General features: G+C 47.2%; 1 protein-coding gene and 1 long non-coding RNA gene across 3 annotated transcripts in view; one reads left to right on the forward strand and one right to left on the reverse strand.

Annotated features, from left to right (window-relative positions):
* The window catches only part of LOC123746340 (uncharacterized), a 68996-nt gene extending 61850 nt beyond the window's left edge, over positions 1 to 7146 (reverse strand). The window contains exon 1 of the mRNA XM_045727792.2: positions 6550 to 7146. The gene's annotated coding sequence lies outside the window, so the exon portion shown is untranslated. The remainder of the gene's footprint in view (positions 1 to 6549) is intronic.
* LOC123746177 (uncharacterized) overlaps positions 1 to 17455 on the forward strand; it is a 271456-nt gene that overhangs the window by 52560 nt on the left and 201441 nt on the right. The gene's annotated exons all lie outside the window — the stretch shown is intronic.

Raw genomic sequence — 17455 nt, forward strand, 5'->3', positions numbered from 1 at the left:
GGAGAGCAGACCGGCAGACAATCAGGAAAGTATTGCAGCAGCGTCCGGCCGACCTCTGCTTACAAGCAGAATAATGTTATTCAGCCTTTCGCAGCCTGAAACCCAGTCTTAACTGACCCGAAAGACCGAGACCAGACCTGACTCGACCGGACCCTGCCAGCGACACCGGACCTGGCATAATCCAATCATGCCCACCCAGAATAGGCCTAACCTAACCAAAACAAAATCGACTCGACCAGACCAGAGTCGAAACAAAGCGAATTTCTGCATTCGCCATAACAAAACAACTTACACTCTGCTCCATTGCTCATATGAGGATAGACGGCATCAATTGACGGAAGAGGAATGAAAGGTTGACGGTAGAAGTTGATCAACACTACAGAATTTGACGGCTGTATCCTTCCGATATGTTGAAAACTTACGGCAGCAAAGGCGGATATGTGTGAAGATTTGTCGGCGGCCACTGACCGGATGCTTGACACAGAAAGGGAGGGAGAGAGGGGGGGGGGGATGCCAGAAACACCTGCCAAGGGCCGGATGGTTGTCAACGGCAGCTCTGCAGGGTGCTGCAGCCGGCCACGGAGGTGTGGGCAAGTGAACGCTATAAAGCAGGGCTCCGGCTCCCCAGGAATGGGGTGGCGAGCCTCACCCAAACGACCCAACACTTCCTCCATGAAGATGTCGGCGGGAATCGCCAGTTTGTGGCCAAGGGCGAGGAGGAGGAGGAGGAGGAGGAGAAGTAAAGGAGGAAATGTATGAGGAAATGAGAGGTAGTGGATGAGAAGAAGAGAAGTAATGGATGGGTAGGTGGGCAGAGAGGAGCAGAATAAACAGAGGAAGAGGTAGAAGAGGAAATGTAGAGAGAGAGGGAGGGAGGAAGAAGAGAGAATGTAGAGAGGGAGAGAAGAAGGAGACGAGGAAAGAAACGCGACACGCCTGGCCGCTATCGCCCATACTCGGAGACTAAATTTTCTCTACACATGGAATTTTTTGGTCAACGTCTCTGGCGGCGAATGTGACTAGGATACGTATGAGTCCTAACACGGGAAGGTGGGACAGGGCACGGTGGGACAGGAAGGTGGGCAGGGCACGGTGGGACATGGAGGTGGGCAGGGCACGGTGGGACAGGGAGGTAAGCAGGGCACGGTGGGACAGGGAGGTGGGCAGGGCACGGTGGGACATGGAGGTGGGCAGGGCACGGTGGGACATGGAGGTGGGCAGGGCACGGTGGGACAGGGAGGTGGGCAGGGCAATGTGGGACAGGGAGGTGGGCAGGGCACGGTGGTACAGGGAGGTGGGCAGGGCACGGTGGGACAGGGAGGTGGGCAGGGCACGGTGGGACAGGGAGGTGGGCAGGGCACGGTGGGACAGGGAGGTGGGCAGGGCACGGTGGTACAGGGAGGTGGGCAGGGCACGGTGGGACAGGGAGGTGGGCAGAGCACGATGGAAGAGGGAGGAAGGCAGGGGAAGATGGAAGAGAGAGGGAAGCAGGGAACTATGTAAGACCCTCCAAGATGACTTAGATAAGTTACAAAGTTGGTGCAAGTGTAAGGTGACGACAACGGGACCAGGTACCAGAGGACGGTACATAGTGCAGGAAAACTACACTCTTCCCTGTAAGGTAAAGTCAATATCAGGAGAAAGCAGTCGTAATGGCTAAGTGCTCTCTCCTAATATTTACCTTATCTTATCCTTATGCCCTTCCAAGTGTTATATATATATATATATATATATATATATATATATATATATATATATATAGCACCTGGAAGGGATATGAGCATAAGGATTTAAGATGAGACGCAATCGTCAACATTGACGTGCTCAGTATCCGCAGACTATATGTTATTGAACACAATTAAATAATGATCTAATACTTCAATTTAGTGTGTAGTTAAGCCTAGGTTAGGTGTTGAGGCTGTGTTTGGCAGTTATTTGTATTTGTTGCTCGTGGGTGAGGCCTTTAGAGAGGAGCATTTCAAACACCGGAAGATAGCGAAGCACTATTTAAGAAAACCTTTAACATCATCAGTTGCGAGTCGTGTGTCAACTGTTTTTCATTCACAAACGGTTTTTCGCGGCTGGACTAACAATCATTTGGCCATTACTTGTGAGGATATGCTGCTTTGATCACTGGAGGTGAATGAGGCTTAAGAAAATAATATGGGTGTCGGCATATTACATTCAGAAGGGATAAATCCGCCGCTGTTGGACCGTGTTTAGTGCACGGGCTGGTAGGCTGCTACCACCCCACCAACCACGGGCTGGTAGGCTGCCACCAACCCACCACGGGCTGGTAGGTGGTTACCACCCACCACGGGCTGGTAGGTGGTTACCACCCACCACGGGCTGGTAGGCTGCCACCAACCCACAACGGGCTGGTAGGTGGTTACCACCCACCACGGGCTGGTAGGCTGCCACCAACCCACAACGGGCTGGTAAGTGGTTACCACCCACCACGGGCTGGTAGGTGGTTACCACCCACCACGGGCTGGTAGGTGGTTACCACCCACCACGGGCTGGTAGGCTGCCACCAACCCACCACGGGCTGGTAGGCTGCCACCAACCCACCACGGGCTGGTAGGGGGTTACCACCCACCACGGGCTGGTAGGCAGCCACCAACCCACCACGGGCTGGTAGGCTGCCACCAACCCACCACGGGCTGGTAGGCTGCCACCAACCCACCACGGGCTGGTAGGCTGCCACCAACCCACCACGGGCTGGTAGGCAACCACCAACCCACCACGGGCTGGTAGGCTGCCACCAACCCACCACGGGCTGGTAGGCTGCCACCAACCCACCACGGGCTGGTAGGCTGCCACCAACCCACCACGGGCGGGTAGGCTGCCACCAACCCACCACGGGCGGGTAGGCTGCCACCAACCCACCACGGGCTGGTAGGCTGCCACCAACCCACCACGGGCTGGTAGGCAGCCACCAACGCACCACGGGCTGGTAGTCTGCCACCAACCCACCACGGGCTGGTAGGCTGCCACCAACCCACCACGGGCTGGTAGGCAGCCACCAACCCACCACGGGCTGGTAGGCAGCCACCAACCCACCACGGGCTGGTAGGCAGCCACCAACCCACAACGGGCTGGTAGGCAGCCACCAACCCACCACGGGCTGGTAGGCAGCCACCACCCCACCACGGGCTGGTAGGCTGCCACCAACGCACCACGGGCTGGTAGGCTGCCACCAACGCACCACGGGCTGGTAGGCAGCCACCAACCCACCACGGGCTGGTAGGCAGCCACCAACGCACCACGGGCTGGTAGGCTGCCACCTACCCACCACGGGCTGGTAGGCTGCCACCAACGCACCACGGGCTGGTAGGCAGCCACCAACGCACCACGGGCTGGTAGGCTGCCACCAACCCACCACTGGCTGGTAGGCTGCCACCAACGCACCACGGGCTGGTAGGCTGCCACCAACCCACCACGGGCTGGTAGTCTGCCACCAACCCACCACGGGCTGGTAGTCTGCCACCAACCCATCACGGGCTGGTAGGCTGCCACCAACCCACCACGGGCTGGTAGGCAGCCACCAACCCACCACGGGCTGGTAGGCAGCCACCAACCCACCACGGGCTGGTAGGCAGCCACCACCCCACCACGGGCTGGTAGGCAGCCACCACCCCACCACGGGCTGGTAGGCAGCCACCAACCCACCACGGGCTGGTAGGCTGCCACCAACCCACCACGGGCTGGTAGGCTGCCACCAACGCACCACGGGCTGGTAGGCAGCCACCAACGCACCACGGGCTGGTAGGCTGCCACCAACCCACCACTGGCTGGTAGGCTGCCACCAACGCACCACGGGCTGGTAGGCTGCCACCAACGCACCACGGGCTGGTAGGCTGCCACCAACCCACCACGGGCTGGTAGGCTGCCACCAACCCACCAGGGGCTGGTAGGCAGCCACCAACCCACCACGGGCTGGTAGGCTGCCACCAACGCACCCATCCTCTGACTTTGATCCTCAACGCTGAGCCCATTATCAAAACTTGCACTCGTTAGTTTTTTTTGTTTTTTACTCTGTTAAAAACATTGTTTATATGTAAATTAATATTATTTTATATATTAACATTTTTGCAACTTGTTTGAATTAGGTTAAATATTTTGGTTTTGTTACAAATTATTTATATATTTACTGAACGTCGATGAAATATCTATATAGGTGCAAACTGAAAAATGGAAGTGAGCAAAACTCTGATAAAGTTCTTCATCCAGAAACATGTTGTTTTACATTCAGGTACTGGGAACAAAAAGTTACAGGTAGCACGGACTATGGTGAGCCCGTAGTGGACTTACCTGGCACAGGAGCGGGACTGTAACTAAGAAATCTGTAATCTTTAATCCAGAAAAGAGAAGACAGCCATTGGATTAAGGTGCATTTGTCCAATGATCTGAGGATGAGCAGTGTACACCAACCCATATGTTCAGGTTATGCTCTTCCAACCTAATGACGACCCCAAAGGCGCATTTATAAATTTTACAGCCCGATCTCATAAACAAAGGCCAAAGTTCATTCCATGCACCCGCCAAACCCCCTGTTTATGAATTAAAAACGGTTTACACATGACTCACAACTGATTTCCTTCGAACACTTCCGGAACAAGTGCTTCACTGACGAATTTTGTTCGAACTACAATGCTATAAATGCTTCACCCACGTTCTACAAATGCAAATAATCGCCAACAGAACCTAAACACCTAACCTAACCAATGCTTTGGGTTTGGCCGCTGTTTAAAGCAGCGGCCGTCCTCCCCATACGCATTCATCGACTTTAATATACTGTGTATTAAAAATTGGTTTAGTATCATATATAAGTTAATATTATTATATATAAAAATTATATGTACAGTTAGGTGTAGGTTAGATTAGGTGTTTAGGTTCTGTTGGCGATTATTTGTATTTGATGAATTGTGGTTCGAACAGAGGACATAAGCGAAGCACTTGTTCCGGAAGTGTTCGGACGTCATCAGTTGTGAGTCGTGCATAAACTGCTTTTCACTCATAAACAGGGGGGTTTGGCGGCTGGATTAACGAGTTTATGAGGGCTGTCCGTCCTCATACCAGGCTTGTTGAAGCAGCGGCCAAGACGTATTCCTCATTTTTAATTTAGTGAGTATTAAAAATAGGTTTGTTATCATTTATATATTAATATTAATCAGTATTAATATTGTATGCATAGTTAAGCGTAGTTTACGTTAGGTGTCTAGTTTCTGTTGACGATTATTTGTGTTTGAAATACATGATACATGATGCATTATTTGTGAAGCATTTACGGAGTAGCGATTCGAACAGAGATCAAAAGCGAAGTACAATTCGAAAAAATGTTCGAACGTCAACAATTTTGAGAACACATATATCGCTGCATGGTGAAAACTCTCTTGTGAAAACAATTATCTCTATAGGGTCACTCGTGAATGCATCTATCGCTACAAACCCCCCTAACGACCACTGATGCCGGCCAGCATCCATCACTTGTCTCACCCACCGACCACAGTCATCCGTGGCGGGCAAGAGCGGCTTTAAAGTGCCGGAAAAGCGGGAACATCCTAGAATATCGGTGCGAGAGTTGGTCCAGGTTCCGCCTCAAACCAGAGTAATATAAGCCATTTTCGGCTAACGAGGAAAGTGTTGTGGTTTAATTTAACGGAGATTATCCCAGGGAGAGTTAGAAGCTGCCTGAGCTACTGGTCGTGAGTCCTCGGGGAACCTATAACCCCGGCCCCTGAACCCACAATATCGTTTACTCATAATCAGTAATCGCGGAGACGCTATTGGCATGCATAAACATCTTTTATTGACTGTCAAACTGCAGGACGCAGCTGCGTGTGCCGCTGCGGATCGACCATTTCGGGTGATTTACCGGTGAATCACGATACAAGAAGTGCACTTGAAGTTTTTGTCGACTTGGTTCGGTCGCCAGACTAGTGAAGACGTTGCCTGCACCGGGCGAGCAAAGGACAGCCGCCAGGGCAGCGCCTGCATGATAGTGGCGGTGCTGGGGAAGCGGCACCCCTCCCCCTCAAAGCTTGTGCTTCCCCTAAAGCTTATACTGGAAGCTGCATCACCGCTGTGCTTCCCCTAAAGCTTGTACTGGAAGCTGCATCAACGCTGTGCTTCTCTAACAGCTTGTACCCGCTGTGGTTCCCCTAAAGCTTGTACTGGAAGCTGCACTACCGCTGTACTTCTCTAACAGCTCGTACTGGAAGATGCATCACCGCTGTGCTTCCCCTAAAGCTTGTACTGGGAGCTGCACCACCGCTGTACTTCTCTAACAGCTTGTTGACCATCATTCATTAGTCATATTATATAAATACGAGCAGCAAAAAAAACAATTCCAATGCAACACCATTTCCCCCCCCCTGCTCCCCCAACCTCCCATGAACCAATTTTCGTGAAGTTTCCTTCAACTTATCATGGGGAAATCCGCCAGTGATGGTTCAGTTTAATTGCCTTGGGTTACCGATTAAATTGCATTAGGGATTAGCAGTAACAAACTTCATAGCCCCCGGCCCCCTTTTACCCTAAGCTCACCTTGGCTCATGCAGAAGAGGAGGGCCCCCGTGGGAGGGCGCAGATAGGGAGGAGGGGACTAGTGGCCCTCTCCTCCATTACAGGTGTGTGTGGTCCTCTACACAACCACCACCAACACTGTCCATTACCAGATCACTTTCAAATTGAATCAAGAAGAATTTTCCGATCACTTTAGTTACAAAAAAAAATTCTCAACTTGTATAATGATATGTAATGTTGATTACTTAGACGTCAGGTTACGACTGATCATGTCAAGATCTATTTTTTTTTCAAAGTGTTGACATATAAAGAGATGGACAGTAGAGCCGTCGTCTCACACCCGCAGTTTCGCAGACCAATAAATCACTCCAGAACCTGACGCCAGAATTTTGCTAGGGAAAAACCCTTCTAATCCAAGTCAGGCGCCGCCGTGCAAAACGATTTCCCATCCGTCAGTCGACTAGGTTTCCAGCTTTCGTCTGTAGAGATTCATCAAGTCACTTCAGCTCATCAATTTCAGCTCATCCGGATGTACTCTTTCCTCTGGTGACATCATCAGATGGTGAGAATGTTGTGTTTTTTTGTGAATGTGGGCTCCCACACCCCTCTTGGGGAGTGAGGGGGGGGGGGGTGCTGTGTGTGTGTGGGAGGGGGGGGGGGGTTGATGAGAGGAGGAAAAAGAGGGGTCACTGGATGCCCCCTTTTCACCGGAGAACGTTACAACTTTCACCACAATATATATATATATCATAGGAATAATGTCTCACAGCCTCCGCGCGCCCTCCGCGGAGATTGCCTGCAATTAATCAGGATTCCCTATTGTTTTCTGCTTCAGTGGCGGTCACTTTGGAAGGAAAAGTGATAGCGCTATAAGCTTCTCCAGATCCACCCACCACTGCACTCTTTGCTCTCACTTCTTGGGCAAGATTTTGGTTCTAGTTCTGGTGTTTACATTAGAAAAAGCAATGGTAAACATTTTGTGAAGATTGCAACCAGCTTTCAGGCCAGCTGGGCGTGTGGGTGTGAGTGGGCAGAGAGCCGACTAAGGCGGGTCAGCTTGCGGGTACCGCGCGACAAAAGCACACAACACACATACACACACGAGCGTCCGCCTCCCCGCACCTCACGAGGGCTACTGACGCCCGCCAACCCAGCGAGGTCACATTTCTCAGCCTCACTGGCAGGCGGGGGGAGATCTGCGTGACTCCTAAATGCCTCTTTTCCTCTACTACATCTTCTATACCCCCCCCGACCCCCCTCCCCTCTCATTCTGCCCTCTTTATTTTTGCAACCCTTCTCTCCTCTCGTCCATTTCCCCCCTTGCCCTTTGAAGCCCTTTCTAGATAATGATGTCCTTGATGGATAGTTACGAGGCAGCTGGGAGGAGCAGGAGGAGGGGACGGAGGCTGGGTGAGATACACTTATCTCCCGGCCGGAATGAGGATTGCATCGTGGGTCGCAGATACAAGGAATGCGGATGCTGGGTTGACCTCTGAATGATCATCCCTTTAATACTTCCTCTGTCCAAATGGCGTCGAGAAGGTCGTCTATAACCCCTGTCCCCTCCTCGCCTATCTATCTGTGTCTCTCTGTTCCAGTCTGTCTGCCTGTCTGTCTGTCTCTCTCTCTCTCCTCTCTCTCTCTCTCTCTCTCTCTCTCTCTCTCTCTCTCTCTCTCTCTCTCTCTCTCTCTCTCTCTCTCTCTCTCTCTCTCTCTCTCTCTCTTTCCTATAAATGTGTATATATATATATATTTATATATATATATATATATATATATATATATATATATATATATATATATATCCTGAGATGGCGTAAATTAGACCTAAAATTGCTTATTTAGGTCTAGTACAGGCTAGGTTAGGTTAGGTTAGGTTAGGTTAGGTTGTATTTACTGTTCCACTCCTAATGTGACATGTGGAATGTTCAGATAATACTAAATGTGAATTTCTTTCGTTACAACAGGTAATTTTTGTACGTTTGACAAATATTTGTCGTATATACAATACTTTTCGAAGGATATTTCCTATTTTCAACCCATCTTTAACAATTCTTCAGCATATGTAAAGTTAAGCAGTCGTATTCGACGGTCCGACTGAAGTAATCAGCTGGTACGACGCACGATAACTGGCTGTTGACCGTCCAGTCATCATATATTTACTGATGAAGTCAGCTGTTTATACTGTCCTTATATTTTTATATTCTCTTCACAATAATCTAATCATTCCCGAGGTACACACACAGAGTCGTCTCTATCTTCCCAGAGCCAAACACGTAGAGCCCTAAGTCGCACTAGCAAAGAGTTGCAGGATTAATCCAAGACCAATTAAAATGAGATTTGGACTTCCGTGAAGTAATCTGAGAAGTGGAATTAGAGAAAACCAGAGAGAGAGAGAGAGAGAGAGTAAGGGGAGGGAGGGGAGGTTGAGAGGAAAATCGAAAGAGATGAGAGAGAGAAACAGACAGACAGACAGACACAGACAAAAGAGGCATTTGTTAGAGAACATGATATTAGCTTTTGGTTGTGGTACTGTAAAGGGAAGATGTGTGGACTCGCCCTTGTGATAATTGCGGTGCTTGAGGAACCTTGACGTTCAGATACTTGGCGGCACTCAGAGCCAAGATGGACATCCAAGTGATTCACTGGACACACCAGTTAGATGGAGCCTCACATACGTGCTGGGCCCGTACATACTTGAAAAAGAGTCCTCCATGTATATGAAGCAACTGAAGCAAGATATCTTAAGCGTATGAAAATGCTTTTTAATTCAGAATTTAAAATACATTTATATGTGTTATCGTAAATGACTAATCCGACATACGAAACTTGAAATCTTCGCCACTGAAAACTGGAAGATATCGTTACTGGAAACCGGAGATGTAGTTGAAACCATCATTGAAAATTTAAATTTAAATATATACCAAGGAAATAAATAAATTGTGTCACTGTAACATGAACTTCGGAGGCGAATGCTTCGTCAGTGAAAAATTGTAGTCAGAGGAAATAAAACTGTGATCTTTCATCCCGGTGGGTCGGTGTTTTTGAGTCAGAGTTCGTCAGTTTTTTGTGTGAGAAAGTTAAACCCAAGACTCGACAATGAAGCCGGGGGGCAGAGGAGAGCCTGAAAATCGAGGAGTTGAATTTTCAATGAATAATTTGCGCCCAGAATACAAGAAGCGAGAATCTGGAGGTAAAAGCACTTTGGGCAGTATTGTTTGTCCGTGGAATTTAGCGATGGATTTGAGAGGTGTGTTATTAACATTAGGAAACATAAAAGACGTTCCCGGAGGAGCAAAGAGCAACGACTGGCTTTCCTCTACCTGAAAGAAAGACGCTTTATACTTAAGTTCAATCTTTATGGGATAGAAATAGTCACTGAAACTTGTGAGATCAAGAAAGCTATAATTGTGACACGAAATCTTAGAGTTGGAAATACGGTCACTGGTTATCTTGAGATGATTTCGGGGCTTTTTTTTTAGTGTCCCCGCGGCCCAGTCCTCGACCAGGCCTCCACCCCCCAGGAAGCAGCCCGTGACAGCTGACTAATACCCAGGTACCTATTTTACTGCTAGATAACAGGGGCATAGGGTGAAAGAAACTCTGCCCATTGTTTCTCGCCGGCACCTGGGATCGAACCCAGGACCACAGGTTCACACGTCCAGCGTGCTGTCCGCTCGGCCGACCGGCTCCCACTGACCCTTGAACCAGGAATATGAATCAGTGAGTGTCAAGAACTGTGAGCAGCGACTCGAAGGAAAAAAATAAACAGCTTTAGAAGTGGGATTGAAAATACAGAACCCGAAGACTGAGATCTTGGGGAATGGGATAGGTACTCCCATAGGTACTGGGAGGGAAATTTTACTGAACGGGAATCTTTATCCCCTTGAAGCTTGAAGCTGGATAAGATTATTACACTACAGACACGTCAGCTGGGCAGCCTCAACTGTTATATGAGGCTTATATATATATATATATATATATATATATATATATATATATATATATATATATATATATATATATATATATATATATATATATATATGACAATGTCAGACCACGGAGGAAAAATGAAACAGGAAATTTCCTTAAGTACTTTCGTATATTAAATACATCTTCAGAAGGTCTGTGTACCTCAGGGGGCACATTTACCCAACACCCTGTGTACCTCAGGGGACACATTTACCCAACACCCTGTGTACCTCAGGGGACACATTTACCCAACACCCTGTGTACCTCAGGGGGCACATTTACCCAACACCCTGTGTACCTCAGGGGACACATTTACCCAACACCCTGTGTACCTCAGGGGACACATTTACCCAACACCCTGTGTACCTCAGGGGGCACATTTACCCAACACCCTGTGTACCTCAGGGGATACATTTATCCAACACCCTGTGTACCTCAGGGGACACATTTACCCAACACCCTGTGTACCTCAGGGGAACACATTTACCCAACACCCTGTGTACCTCAGGGGACACATTTACCCAACACCCTGTGTACCTCAGGGGGCACATTTACCCAACACCCTGTGTACCTCAGGGGATACATTTACCCAACACCCTGTGTACCTCAGGGGACACATTTACCCAACACCCTGTGTACCTCAGGGGATACATTTACCCAACACCCTGTGTACCTCAGGGGACACATTTACCCAACACCCTGTGTACTTCAGGGGACACATTTACCCAACACCCTGTGTACCTCAGGGGATACATTTACCCAACACCCTGTGCACCTCAGGACACCTTCGCGCAACATAGCGTCGAGGTCACTGACTTTTTCAAGAGTAACAAACTTTTGGTGTCGGTGTTGGACTTCAGACCAGTCAATCGCGGGAGAGTTATTAATGCCACCGCAAGACTTTAAAGATTAAATTGAAATCAAGCTTTAGTTATAAAAAATAGTTCAGGGCTTAAGTAAACTCTCAATTATTATACACCGCGAAGGTGGAATACTTTTCAGTTTACACATTTTTGAGTACTAAATTTAAAGTAAGTTTTTTTCAAGTCCACAATACAGGGTCAGGAACATTGTTTAAATACTTGCCAGTTGGTCAATAAAGTCTTAGGGTGGTTTTAGTAACTCTCTAGAGATTAATAAGACTAAAATCCAGCACCAAACTAACTCTTATTTATATCCAACAACATTATCTGACCAATCCAGTGATATATATATGAAGCAATAATCTACTACAAATCAGTAGCCCAATCTCTAAACCAGTATTAACCCAGGTCCTACATAATGTTAAACTTATCCAGCTTGTATCCATTAACCAGTATTAACCCAGGTCCTACATAATGTTAAACTTATCCAGCTTGTATCCATTGCTTCGTGTTTTATTTTGTGATGTTATGTTATCACCCCTATTTTATAGTATATTGTTATATCTTGTTATCTATTTGTTTATGTCTATCATGTCCTGTCTTCGTACCATTTTGTCGAGGTATCGTCTACTTTAATTGTAAAAATATATTCGTGTCATTATCACACAAAATTGTTTATGTAAAATGGCTTTTGTTGCTTACTTGAATCTACCTTTTATTGAACAAATCCACAAGGGCCGTAACGTGGATTCGAACCTGCGTCGAATCCTCGTCACGGCCCTTGTGGATTTGTTCATTTGATGCATCACGTTATTGTGATCTCTGTGTGTGCTACCTTTTATTGTTTTTCTTACATAGCTGCTCCCCGTCTTTGACTTGTCTATCTGAAAACTTAGATAAGGATACGCAGCACAACTTGAGACGGATTCAGTTGTTGCTGGAATCAACATCAACAGTTGTTTACTGGTCTAGATCTCGTAGATCTAGAGCTCGTAGATCTACTGCTCTAGATCTCGTAGATCTAGAGCAGTAAACATACTCAAGGAGCCTTCGAGAGATCTCAGTGCTCCGCCGACGATCCCGGGATCCTGGAATCATTAGCGCACATTGAGAGTTTGAAACCTTTGAAATCCACTCTAGCTACTCGTGGTGCTCTTCGCGCCTGGTATATGGGTTGCTCTGCAGACTTGAGATTGGGTCATTACGGAAGATGTTAAAACTTTCCAGCTCTAGCCTGTCAAGGTAACATTGTTCCAAGAAGCACTGCATTTAGAGCTTCGTGGATGGCTCAAGTGTTTGATTTTTAGATGCCAGGCAACCTCAGCTTCAGCTTCAGGTGTGCTCGTTCAAGCTGTGGCTTACACCAACCCTCCCTCGGCCGACCAGGGAGCCGGTCGGCCGAGCGGACAGCACACTGACTTGTGATCCTGTGGTCCCGGGTTCGATCCCGGGCGCCGGCGAGAAACAATGGGCAGAGTTTCTGTCACCCTATGCTCCTGTTACCTAGTAGTAAAATAGGTACCTGGGTGTTAGTCAGTTGTCACGGGCTGCTTCCTGGGGGTGGAGGCCTGGTCGAGGACCGGGCCGCGGGGACACTAAAGCCCCGAAATCATCTCAAGATAACCTCAAGATAACCCTCAGGCTCTGCTCGTCCAAGCTGCGGCCAACCGCCAAGATGTATTCGTCAATATAAAAGTTTTGTGTATTTCGGTTCTGTATTTTCCTAAAAATAAAAAAAATATTATATATTAGAATTTTATGCATCGTTAAACTTAAGTAAGGTTGGGTTAGGTGTACAGATTATGTTGGCAAATATTTGTATATGCAGTAGGTGGGGGGAAGTATTTAGCGAGGGGCGGTTCAGGGTAACTTCCCTTCATAAACAAGCGGTTTGGCAGCTGAATTAAGCAGCACTTAGCCAATGTTTATGAGGACGAGCTGAACCCGGAGTGTGAAAGTTTATTGGGAGCCAGACGGTGTTACGCTGTCTTCCTGCAGCCCGTCCTCCAAACAAAGATCCAAAAGTGATTCCATCCACCCGCCAAACCCCCTGTTTATGAATGAAGAGCGATTTACACACGACTCACAACTGCTGACGTTCGAACATATCCGGAACAAGTGCTTCACTGACGAATTTTGTTCGAATCACAATGCTATAAATGCTTCACCCACGTACTACAAATACAAATAATCGCCAACAGAACCTAAACACCTAACCTAACCTATCCTATGCCTATATATGCACAATATGCTAATATATTATAATATTAATTTATACTTGAGAAAATTCCCGTTTTGAATGAACAGCAAGTTAAAATTTATGAATGCTTCTGTGGGGTCGACCGCTGAATGTAATGGACTTGAGTCGAGGACGGGTTGGATAGTTAACTGGGAGCCAGACGGTGTTACAGCAGTCTTCCTAGCTTGGTGCTTCTCTTGATAATTACTAACTTACTCGGAACATTGGAAGTGTGTCTCCTCGCTCTTGGTGCATATTTTCTGTCGTCGTGGATATTGCGAGCAGCTCCACACAACTGTGTACTCACTAGGGAAGGTGAGGACTCATACGTTCACCGGAGGAGGTAAGGACTCCTACGTTCACTGGGGGAGGTAAGGACTCCTACGTTCACTTGAGGAGGTAAGGACTCCTACGTTCACTTGAGGAGGTAAGAAGTCCTACGTTCACTGGGGAAGGTGAGGACTCCTACGTTCACCGGGGGAGTTTAGTTTTTATTTATCACTCCAATATTGATTTAACTTAAATATGTAAAAATATGTATTTGATCTTTAACACGATCTAGAGCTAAAAATCGAAGATAAGTGAAGAAACTTGTACTCTATGGTACCTTGAAAGCTCACACAATAACAGGTTAATATTTTGTTCTCCTACCTTGCTCCGCCTCCCTCCCCCCCCCCTTCCCTTCCCCCCCACACCCCCTTCCCTACCCCACCCCCTCCCCTTCCCTTGAATTGGTTAAAAGTTAGATAGTCAAAGGCCATGAATTCGCCAGGAGCACCTCAGGCGCTGGCCGGGAACCAGCCTGAGTTTCCTCTCTGGATCGCTACGCTGAGGCGCTGAAACAGGAAACTTGATGTCTCTGGTAGTGTCATAAATTAAGAGTATGAAAGTTCGGGCTTGGGGTGTGAATGTGGCGAGATGAAGTTATTTCTATAACTTTTCTTTTGACTTTGATAATGACTTTTTTTTGCATTTTAATTCTTATATCAACTAAAGTTATTAACGAAAGTTTTGTTATCGTTTGCAAGCAAACAGCTTGATTGAAAAAGTTAGTAGAGATGCTGAGCTGGGCAGCGATGAGGACTGTTTAGTTTTAGTGAATTTTTATCTGAATACGTGTCTGTCTGTCTGTCTCTGTCTGTCTGTCTGTCTGTCTCTGTCTGTCTGTCTGTCTCTGTCTGTCTGTCTGTCTGTCTCTGTCTGTCTGTCTGTCTGTCTCTGTCTGTCTGTCTGTCTCTGTCTGTCTGTCTGTCTGTCTCTGTCTGTCTGTCTGTCTCTGTCTGTCTGTCTGTCTCTCTCTCTCTCTCTCTCTCTCTCTCTCTCTCTCTCTCTCTCTCTCTCTCTCTCTCTCTCTCTCTCTCTCTCTCTCTCTCTTTCTTCAGCCTAGGAATGATAGCTATCAGGAATATTCCTCGGTAAAGGAAGACGTGTGGATCAAGCTAACTGTGATCACACAGCTCATGTAACATGGATCTGAGTTCTGCAGAAACCGAATAGCTTGACTACAAGCAGTTGTGTTTATCAAGTTCTGAAATCTGTATAAGATGGTGGTAGTCTCTGACTTTGAGTTGAGTTTGTTAAGTATTAAACTAGTCCCACTCACTACATCCTCACTATTGCAATGTGTGTGTTGCAGCCCTGCGGTAATGTTTGCAACTGTTGTTGCTGAATGTTTCATGAAGCCCATGTGGTCAAGTCCTGGTTTACAGCAAAGGTTTGTGTCGACAAGATTCCCACCGGCCCATATTGGATGCGTTTATTAATGTGGGAGGTACGTCAATCACTGCTATCTCGCAAGCGTTCATCACCGCCCCTTTCATCTCTCTCTCTCTCTCTCTCTCTCTCTCTCTCTCTCTCTCTCTCTCTCTCTCTCTCTCTCTCTCTCTCGATCATTCACATGGTTTCCCAACTCTCAATATGTATTGCGTCCCCTGAAGCGGGTCGGTGGACGCTAATCTTGTTTACCAGTAGCCCTCATGAAGTATTCAGTGCAGCTCATGTAAACTGGTTTTAGTGTTCTATACCTACCCTGTTCCCTTCTCTCCACTCTCTGTCGCACGCTGTTCCTCTGTCTCTCTCTCTCCCTCCCCTCTGCTCTCTCTTACTCTCCCCTCGCTTGCACTTTTCGCCTGGACCCTCACCTTTACTGTACATACATAATTTAAAGCGGATATATATATATATATATACCAGGTATATGTATGTGTGTGCGTGCGTATGTGTGTATAAAAGTACGTAAAACATACATGTGTGTGCTTGTGTCAGTGTATCCTTGCGTCTGTGTGTGTGTGTGTGTGTGTGTGTGTGTGTGTGTGTGTGTGTGTGTGTGTGTGTGTGTGTGTGTGTGTGCGCGCGCGCGCGCACATGTCTCTGTGTGCATTTATTTGCGTATGTTAGTGTATGTTAGTATGTGTGCAGGGTTGTGTATATGTATGTTAGAATGTTGATATGTATACGTGTATATAAATATGAATATGTATATACCGCTTTATATTTCCATCATCACAATCATCATTATACTTCATCAAGAACATATCATTATAACTCTTCACCATCAGCACAGCTGCACAATCGAGGCTATAACATAAGAACAGAGTAAATTTACTCACACTCATTCAATAAGACGGCGTTCAATCCCCGACCGTCCAAGTGGTTGGACACCATTCCTTTCCCCCGTCCCATCCCAAATCCTAATCCTGACCCCTTCCCAGTGCTATATAGTCGTAATGGCTTGGCGCTTTCCCCTGAAAACTCCCCCCCTCATTCAATGCGAACATAAGAATTAATGAAACCACAGAAGGACTATTGGCCCATACGGGTCCAGGGTTTATATCCATCCAAACTCGTTCATATATATGTCTAACCTACGCTTGAAAGAATCCAGCGATCCTACATCTATTAGGGTACCTGGTAATTTGTCCCATAACTCGCCAACCATAGCGCCTAACCAGTATTTACCCAGGTCTTTTCTAAATCTAAACTCATCTAGTTTGTATGTCCATTCTTTCGCGTTTTATTTATATTTACCACCCTGTCAATATTTCCTTTCGTCCATCTGTAGGGTTTAATCATATCGCCCCTACACTTCTCCTTTCTAATGCATGTTAACTGGGCTTTCATAATTTATATCCGTTTTGTAATTCGGTGAACGAAACTGAACTGCATGATATAAATGGAGCGTAACGAGGGGAAGATATAGCAGAAGATTAACAAGGATGAAAAAATTATAACTCTTATAGATATGACATTATTCTCTTTTTCGGTGCATTTATATTTATTGTTTGGTTCGAGATATCTGGCAGTCATGACGGCCGGCCGAGCGGACAACACGCTGGACTTGTGATCCTGTGATCCCAGGCGCCGGCGAGAAACAATGAGCAAAGTTTCTTTCACCCTATGCCCCTGTTACCTAGCAGTAAAATAGGTACCTGGGTGTTAGTCAGCTGTCACGGGCTGCTTCCTGGGGGTGGAGGCCTGGTCGAGGACCGGGCCTTTGGGACACTAAAGCCCCGAAATCCTCTCAAGATAACCTCAAGATAAGATGACTACCAGATCTTTGCGCATTCACATTGCCCAGCTGAAGTGTGGTAAAATGTTACCAATGTTGACCAAACCACACATTAAAAATTGGAGAGGCGACGACGTTTCGGTCCGTCCTGAACCATTATCAAGTCGGTTGTGATAAAGGTCCAGAACGGACCGAAACGTCGTCGTCTCTATGGTTTCTAGTGTGTGGTTTGGTCAACATTTTTCAGTCACGTTACTGTCACTCTTCATCTGTTATTGACTGATGACAGTCTGAGCCTAGAACGTTGCGTTAGTCACCGGATCATCAACAAGCGATGGTGTA

This window comes from Procambarus clarkii, chromosome 80 (genome assembly GCF_040958095.1).
Source record: "Procambarus clarkii isolate CNS0578487 chromosome 80, FALCON_Pclarkii_2.0, whole genome shotgun sequence".
Lineage (NCBI taxonomy): Eukaryota > Metazoa > Arthropoda > Malacostraca > Decapoda > Cambaridae > Procambarus > Procambarus clarkii.